This window comes from Tupaia chinensis, unplaced genomic scaffold (genome assembly GCF_000334495.1).
Source record: "Tupaia chinensis unplaced genomic scaffold, TupChi_1.0 Scaffold000357_1, whole genome shotgun sequence".
Lineage (NCBI taxonomy): Eukaryota > Metazoa > Chordata > Mammalia > Scandentia > Tupaiidae > Tupaia > Tupaia belangeri.
Window position 1 is genome coordinate 1,026,827 of NW_006159853.1, and position 9,688 is coordinate 1,036,514.

General features: G+C 35.5%; 2 pseudogenes; both read left to right on the forward strand.

Annotated features, from left to right (window-relative positions):
• The first annotated feature begins 3,868 nt into the window (after positions 1 to 3,868).
• On the forward strand, positions 3,869 to 4,750 carry LOC106735329 (olfactory receptor 4C16-like; annotated as a pseudogene).
• Positions 4,751 to 8,016: 3,266 nt separating this feature from the next.
• On the forward strand, positions 8,017 to 8,938 carry LOC106735330 (olfactory receptor 4P4-like; annotated as a pseudogene).
• Positions 8,939 to 9,688: the final 750 nt, after the last annotated feature.

The window sequence follows — 9,688 nt, forward strand, 5'->3', positions numbered from 1 at the left end:
TATTCTATAGCTGTAAAGTCATTCAGGATGAGGTTGTTTAGTTTCATGTGTTTCTGAATTTTAAAAAGCTTTTTCTGTTCTTGATTTCAAGTTTGATTCCACTGTGGTCTGAAATGATGCTAGATTTAGTTTTTGTACTTTTAAATTTGTAAAGGATGTTTTGCATCCTATCATGTAGTCAATCTTCAAAATGTTCCATGTGGAGGTGAGAAAGATGAATATTTTGTTGTAGATGTGTCAAATACTCTCTAGGTGTCTGTCAAATACATTTTATGTATGGTAGCATTTAGATCTCGTATCTCTTATTTCATTTTTCGTCTCAATAATTTGTCCAGAGGAGTCAGTGGGGTGTTCAAAGTCCCTATAATTATTATGTTGCATTCTATCTCTCCCTTGAGATCTAACAGTCTCTCTTTGATATATTTAAGTGTTCCAGTATTGGGTATATATACAAGTATTATATCTTCTTGGTGAACTAGTCCTTTTTTAATAATTATTTTATTTAACAATTTATTTATTCATTTATTTTTACATTTGAGCAGAGAGGGACAGAGTGAGAGAGAGAAAAAGTGTGAAAGCAAGCTGCCAGGTCCAGAACTCGAACTGTGGTTGGCCATGTGGGAGTCCAGCACCCTTAACCCACTACGCCACCTGCCAGCCCCAAGCAAGTCATTTTAGTACTATACAATGTCATCTTTTGTCTCTTCTTACATCTCTCATCTTTTTTTTTTTCTTTGAGAGAGAATTTTGCCATAGGGCATGTGTGCTCACTGGAGAGACAGATATACAGGAAGTGAAAAAAATCACTCTCCAGGAAGGATGACCACTCCACAATCCTTTCCCCATTCTCCTCTAGGGAATTTGAGGACACATACACATACACCGAGTGTGAGTTCAAGTCACTGGATCCAGGACTTGAACCATGGTAGACTGTGGGAATCCAGTGATATAACCATTACGCTATCTGGTAGTCCCACATCTTTCATCTTAAAGTCTATTTTATATAATACCAGTATCACTACTCCAGTCTTTTTTTTGTTTTCCATTTGCATGGAATATCTCTTTTCAGCCCTTCACGTTCAGTCTATGTATATCCTTAGTGGGGTGTGTTTCTTGTAAGCAGCATGTAGATAGCTTCAATTTTGGATACATTCAGCCAGTCTGTGTCTTTTAATGGAAAAATTTAATCCATTATCATACAACATTATTATTGATATTTGCAGGTTTATCTCTGTCATTTTGTTAGCCATTTTCTCCATTGTTCTTTTTTCTCCTGTTTCTGTTTATCTCTCTTTAGTTATCCTAATACAACACTCCTCTCAATACTCCCTATAGAGGTGCTCCATTATTGGTGAATTCTTACAGTTTTCATTTATCTGAGAATATTTTTATTTTTTTTCTTCCCATTTGAAAATAATCTTGCTGGATATAGTATTCTTGGTTAAAGGTTTTTGTTTGTTTGTTTGTTTGTTTGTTTGTTTATGTTTTGAATACTTCTTCCCATTCTTTTCTTGCCTGCACTGTTTCAGTTGAGAGGTATGATGTTAGCCTAATGGGATAACTTTTATAAGTAACAGGACATTTCTCCCTTGCAATTTTAAAGATGCTGTCTTTGTCTTTAATTTTTCTTTTTTTTTTTTTTAACAATCTGGCTATGATGTGCTAGGGGAGGATTTTTTTTGTTGACTCTGTGGGGTCCTTTTTATTTCTTGTGTCTGAATTTCTAAATATTTCTCTATATTTGGAAAAAAATTTCACATAGTATTTCATGAATGAGGTTTTCTATGCCTTTAGCAGATTCTTCACCTTCTGGAATATCCAGTATATGGATATTTGGGTGTTTCATTGTGTCTAGAATTTCCCATATTTTGTCCTCATTTTTTTTTTCTTTTTGGATATTTGACCTATATTAGAGACTTTATTTTCCAGGTCAGAAATTCTTTCTCATGCACAGTTCAATCTGTTGTTAATGCTTTCTAGGGAGACTTTAATTTCTTGTATTTTATTTTTCACTTCCAGAAGTTCTGTTCTTTTTTAGGGTAACTTTTTTTTTTTTAGAGCTCCTCTTTTATACCTGAAATAATTTTCTCATTTCCTGGAACTGATTTTCTGTTTTCTCTTGTATCTCACTGAGTTTTGTCCCTATGAATATTCAGAATTATTTATTTCTCTGTGCTATTCACTGTTAATGAGGAGCTATGATGCTCACCTGGAGGAGAGTTATCACCTTGTTCTCCCATGTTTGTTCGAGATCTGTTCTGGTTTCTAGTCATCTGAGGCAGTGGTCCCTTTTTTATTTATTGGAGTAGATTCTACAGTAGTGGTAGAGGAAATTACACTCTTAGTTCTCATGTGTATTCCTACTGGAGGGCTCTGTTGCCCTTGTCAAAGCAGTTAGGGATAATTTCAGGTGCTTGGAACCTCTGCCAAGTCTTCAGCTCTTGATGAATTGGTTGCAAGCTAAGGAGATATAACTTAGTGAAGAGGGTCAAATCACACACCGTGCAAGTGCAGTGCACATCCCGAGGATGGGCTTACTCAAGGATGCCTGACCAGTCCAGACTTAATTATGCTGGCAGACTGGGCAATTCCAGGCCCCCAGAGCAGTGGGTGATGGTGTGTAAAAATTCTCAAACTTGCTCCCAGGCCCTGAGCACAGACTTACCACAGGACAACTGCATATTTCTATACTTTCAAAAGATGTTTAAGCTGGGAACCAGCAGTTAGCGTAATGGCTATGTCGCTGGACTCCCACGTAGTCGACCGCGGTTCGTGTCCCGGACTCGGTGGCTTAAAACTCACGCCGGGCGCGTGTGCGTGCGTGCCCAAGATCCCGAGAGGAGAATGGAGGAGAAGGGATTGCGGCGTGACCATCCCCCCTGGGGGGTGATTTCTCGCTTTCTGTCTCTATGTCTCTCTCTGTCTGTCTGGCGAGCGCACGCGCCCTACAGTGAAAATCTCTCCAAAAAATTAAAAAAAAAAAAAAGATGTTTAAGCTAAAAAACTTGAATCTTAAGAATAAGAATTGTTGAATAGTAATTAATATACCTCATCCCCATTTTATGAGATGTAACCTCAGGGACTATGAGACCTCAAGGAGTGCCTTTAATAAATTGGCAGAAGAAAATTAGAAACGGGAATATTCATATATTACTAATTGTTAAATAATATTATTTTCCATTCATCAGTATATGTCAAGTATTAACTATAATAAATGTACATCAATGGACTAGCAAATTACCTAGAGGATATAAGCATTTTTTTTTCTTCTTTCAAGCTGGAAAATCTGGGAGAAATTGTATACAGAAGTGCAGAAAAGTATGTATTTACAAAAAATATATTTGTATAGATATGTATAATAGATATGTTATATGTGAATGTGTATAGATAAGATATTCTCTTTGGTGTGGCAGCGATGTGTAACTTTACATTTATATCACAAAATGACAAGGATAGTCAAATATATTCTAAACGCTGAGTGATGCATCATGCAAAACATGGACAGATTTGCTAAATATGAAAAAAGAAGGTAATATGAGATAGAGTTATACCTCTTAACTTTTTATTTATAGAACTGACAAAAGAAATCAGAAGCATGGGAAAGTTAACAAGTCTTATATTTGATGAATGACTTAGAAGATATTATATTCATAATCATGTTTGAGACTTATACTCCTATGAAGTGGTCATTAAAATTGAGGAATAAGAATTGAAATTACCTATTTAGAAACCAGAAACAGAATGTTCCTGATGAAGAATGATTAATTGTGTTTAGGATACTCCATAACATAACACATCATAAATTAATTCCTTTATATTTTGCAGATAAAGTGTTTTATACTCACTCCATTTCCTCATTCATGAAACCATGGACCTGAATAATAATGTGACTGAGTTCATTCTGCTTGGGTTGACAGAGGATCCTGTTAGGAAGAAAGTAGTATTTGTCTTTTCTTTGCTTTTCTATTTGGGGACACTGGTGGGTAATTTGCTTATTCTCACCACCATCAAGACCAGTCATGCACTTCGGAGCCCCATGTACTTTTTTCTTTTCTACTTATCCTTATCTGATACCTACTTCTCTACTTCCATAGTCCTCGAATGGTTGTGAATTCCCTTTTGAATTAGACAATTTATTTCAGTGAGTGCATAATTCAAGTATCTATATTTCATTTCTTTGGTTGCCTGGAGATCTTCATTTTTATCCTCATGGCTGTTGACCCCTATGTGACCATCTGTAAGTCACTGCACTACATGACCATCATGAGCTGCTGAGTCTGCAATGGGTTGGTGGTCATGGCCTGGGTGGGGTTTTGTGTCCATTTTTAAACTCAAATTTTCCTTGCCTCAAGTCTGCCATTCTGTGGCCCCAATGTAATTGATCACTATTCCTGTGGCTTTTAGCCCTTGTTGAAACTTGCCTGTGCAGAGACTTATGTAATAGATTTATAACTCTTATTTAACTCTTGGTTTCTGATAGTGGATCCATTTATATGGTGTGTTTTGTCATACTGATGTGCTGAAGGGAGGAGCAAAGTTCTCCCACATCATTGTGGTTATCTTGCTTTTTGGACCTTGCATATTTATATACACACATCCTACAATCACTTTCCCTGTGGATAAGATGGTAGCTGTTTTTTATACAATAGGAACACCTTTGCTTAACCCTCTGATTTATACTCTGAAGAATACAGAAATGAAAAATGCCATGAAGATATTATGGAGCAAGAAATTGATTTCACACAACTAAAGATTAATGAATATTTCAAAACTTTTCCACTTATTCTTTCTTACTATTGTAAATACATTTTCAATCGATTTTCATAAAATAGATTGTTCAATTCACTCTCTTACACAGTTTTATTTTTCACCTGGAGTGTCTTATATTTTCAGATTCACAGGGCTTGTCCATTAACTTTTGTTTTTTGGAGGATAATTCTAATTTTGAAGGGAAATGCAATTATCTGAACAGATAGCTTTTCAAAGTAGAATTCTTACATTATACAGCTGTTTTTAAAAATCTAAATGTTTTTGGATTATACAGTAGCTCAGTGGCAAAACACTATGCTCTGCAAGGCTATTCTACAGTTTGAATTCCCAGTTCGAGCCCAGAATTTTCCCTCAGTATGCCGGGTGTGTATTTTCTCACATAGCAGGGCTGGCTGAAGGCTGGGCTTAGAGCAAAGCATCAAGACTGTATTAGGTGTGTGCTCTCTGTTTCTCTTGCTCATGGTAGAAATAAATGAACTTTAAACAATATACATTTTTTTCTCCATAAAAACAATTTTGATAAGTTTTCTATTTTCTCATATTCCGTGAGGCTTTACCACTTCCAGTAGACTCAGTTTTCAGTCTGGTTTAGGGCTGTTTTAAGTAGGCCAGTACACAATTTCCAGGGGAGTTAGCAGGGAAATTGTAGCTATATCAGGTGTCTGCATAAATTTGGGTATATAATAATTGAAAACTGGATGGGAAAGCATTAAGATATACATTCATTTATTTGTGACAAACCTTACATTTTATAATTAAAAAATCAGTCAACATTGACTTTTACTGATAAAGACATCATATATTTGTATTCATGCATATGTGTACCACTTGCAGGGGCTTTCATCCTTTCAGTAGATCCAGGTTTCCATCTAGACTTAATTTATATCTGATGAAGGACTTTCTTTGTAGTTAATCATATACTGACATGTTTCTTGACTTTTGTATATTCAAAAGTCTTTCCTCTATCCTTGTTTATGGTAGTTTTCCTGAATTTGTTGATTCTAGGTTGAAACTTACTATTTGAGTACTATGTTTTAAAGTTTTTATCGTATATATTAAAGGTATATAAATGATATTTTGATACACACAATGGATGGTTACTGTAGCCAAGAAAATGAAAATATGTATCATCTCACAAATTTACTGTCCCTTCTTAATTTTTTTCCCAAGAGGATCTACAATCTACTGTTTCAGCAAAAATCCTAAAAAAATATATTATTAGCTATACTCCTCTATCGTATATTAGATATTGAGTCATTTATACAAGACATCTGCAACTTGGTATTGTTTCAACTACATCTCCTGCTTTTACCCTCCTCACTCCTCCCCTCCATATATTTCATTCTCTGGTTCTGTGTATTTGATATATGAGTGAGATCACAAAGTGTCTTTCCTTCTGTATCTGACTTAGATAGTATTCTACTGTTTTCTGGTCTATTTTTCTGGCAAGAAGTTTGCTGTATTTCTTGCCTTTATTCTTCTGTATAGAAAGGTTTTTTTCGATGGCTGCTTTCAAAATTTTTACTGTCATTTCTTATGACTAATTTATTATGAAGTATCTTTTGGTTTAGTGTTAATCAAGATTTTTATGGTAGGGCTTTGTTATATTTTTGGGTCTGTGTTTTAGGGGTTTTTTCAACATGTAAAAATTGTGGCATTATTTTAAATTTTATTATTATTTTATTCTATTAAATTTATCTATATGTTTTCTGTGACATCTTTCATTTTATTCTTTGAGCATTCCAATTATTCATATGTTAGGCAGTTTGAAGTTTTCCCAAAGTCCATTGAAATATTGTTATTCTCCATATTTCTACATAGCATTTTCAATCTTGTCTATTTATGATACTATTGAACATATTTATAATAATTTATTTAAATGTTTTTGTTTCCTAAGCCTGTAAATATTATTATTTTTGTGTTAGCTTGAACTAATTGTGTTTCTCCAATAGTGGATTATGTAGTCCTGCTTCATTGTATACTTGGTAGTTTTTGTATTGGATAGTATATATTGTGAAACTTTCCTTTTTTGTTCAATATTTTGTATTTTTACAAAATTTCTTGAGATTTGTTCTATGGGACTAGAAAAGTACTTAATTTGTGAAAAATGTTATTTTGACTTCTGAGTCTAAGCATTTCTGAATCCCTAGTGCAATATACATGATGAGGTCTTTTATTCTGGAAGATGGAAAGCCCAAACTATTCCAGGCCCTGTGTGAGTTACAGGAGTTGTCTGATATCATTAATCATACTGGATATCTCAAAGAAATCAATGTCCTCAAGATCTTAACTCTCCACAGATTAATCTATACATGAAAGTATTTTCCAGTAAAATCATTAACAATATCCTGTTTAACTAGACAATTGTTCATATGGAAAAATACACAAAACATAAACAAGTAACTCATGGCAAAAATATGAGGAAAAGACTCAGGTATTAAAATATATCAAAGATTTAAATAAAATAATATAACACTAGGGTCCAGCAGCTGGTGTAATGGTGTAATGGCTATGTCCCTGGTTCGAGTCTATATCCTGTTGGGATTTAGGGCATGCATGCATGTGCACCCAGTGTGATTTTCAAGCTGCAGGGCTGGGATTTGGATCACATAGAAGACTGTGTGGGGTTTGACTCCCTTAACCACTAAACAACAGATCACCTCCTCTTTTTTTTTTTTAATTTATAAAAATGTTCTAAAGGCACTTTTTTGTGATTGTTACCCAGGGGTCCACTAAATAAAATATTGAGTTCATGGAATTTAAAGACATCCCTGAATTTTCAGGGTTTAGAACAGTTTTAATCACTAGGAAGCACTGAAAATTATGATGACCCCTCTGCTCTTGAAGGACAGGTAAACTTAGGTTGTTTTACACATATGCTGCAATACTGAAATTGCTTCTAAACATTGACCTGTAATCAAGTGTTTCATTTTTCAGGTTTTTGCCCCATTCATGGTAAATGCAAGACTTCAGAATTTATAACAATTACTGATCATTTGTGTTGTCATGACTGTGTATCTTCTCTAGTGAACTGCACTCTGTTTATGAGCAGAGGTTACAGGGTTTTTTTAATTAATTCCTGAACAATAAGCACTGATCATACTGATTGAATTATACAATCAATATGCATTAATTGGATAAATAAATGACTTTGGATAGAAATCAATAATTTCAAAAGAATTTAGTATTTCAAGTATATGTATTAAAGTCTCTATCTCTAAATTATCCCAACCACAGAAGCAATGAAATGAAAATGTCACAGAGTTTATCCTCCTGGGACATTTTAGGGATGAAGATGCACAGGCTGCCTGCTTTGTGCTGTTCTTGCTTTGCTATCTTGCAATTCTCTCAGGAAACCTGCACATTTTGCTTATTGTCAGGGGTAGCTCCCTCAGTGAACAGCCCATGTACTTTTTCCTCAGCTACTTCTTCTTCCTGATGCCTACCTAATTTCCATGGTGGCTCCAAAGCTGATCTTGGATTTGCTGTCCCATTGGAACTCCATCTCCTACAATGGTGGCATAGCCCAGATGTTGTATGCCCACTTCTTTGGAGCCACTGAGATCTTCATCTTGGTGGCCATGGCCTATGACCACTTATGCAGCCATCTGCAAAATTCTTCACTATATGATCATCATGAGCAGAGGGGTATGCTATGTCCTGGTGCTGACCTCTGTTATCAAAGCATTTATCCACTCCTTCTTATAGGTATTGATTGCTCCTGAGCTTCCTTTTTGTGGCCCCCAATTAGATAGAGCATATTTGTGTGATGTATTCCCCTTGCTGAAGCTGACCTACACTGACACTAGGGTGTTGGTTATTACTGCCAGTGCCACAATAGTAGTGTTGTCCATTTTTACTTTGTTGCCTTGGTAATTTCTTACATCATCATCCTGACCACATTGAAGAACCACTCATCTGAGGGCTATAGCAAAGTCTTCTCCACCTGTGGCTCACACATCACTGTAGTGCTCATGTACTTCTTGCTCCTCATCTTCACCTATGTGCCCATGGCTGATTCTGTCAGTGATGACAAGATATTTGCTCTGTTTTACACCATGACCACCTCCAGGTTATCTACACACTGAAAAATACAGATATAAACAACACCACGAAGAAAGTGTGGTGCCGAGAGAGGCTGAAAGGAATTGAATACTCTGGTGTTTGAGCCCTTTGCTCAGTCGTGTTCTACCCACAGAAACAACACTGACAAATGTAGCAGGTGCAGGGAAGTGGTGTGCAGTTGTCAAATGTTGCAAGCTGTGATCAGAATATCTAATCACTCTTCTCTGTTCTTGTATTTTTCTGAGTCTATAAATAAGTGGATCAAAATTCTATAATTTATTCTGTACTTCATGATCCCAGATCTAGTAGGCATTGTAACACTGTCATCAGGCCAAATTACAAAGACTACATGGTTTGGCAGTTATGCCCTGCCACCTTAGGAAATAGATATTTTAACTGTAATATCTCACAAAGGATGAGCACCTAAGCACTTCTATTTTTAAGCTTTTCATAAAAATAAAGTTTAGTGAAAAACAATCTATGTGTTATATGTGTTAGATATTTTAAATGTATTTATTTATTTTAATTTTTTATTATTTTTGCTAAAGGACTTGTGTGGAAATTAGAGACAGAGAGAGACAGAGTGAGAAATCACCCTCATTGGAGAATGGCCATGCTCATCACCCTCATTGGAGGATGGCTATGCTCTAATCCCTTCTCCTCCATTTTCCTTTTCAGTTTTGGACATGCCCACACAGGTGCCCAGCATGTTTTTCAAACCTCAGATGCTGGGAGTCAAACCACACAATCAGCCATGTGGGATCCATCTGTCTTTTCACTGACTGGACCCTATTCCAATTCTTTAAGTTAACAAATTATATTTCTAAAAGAATGCAATATAAGACATCTAAGA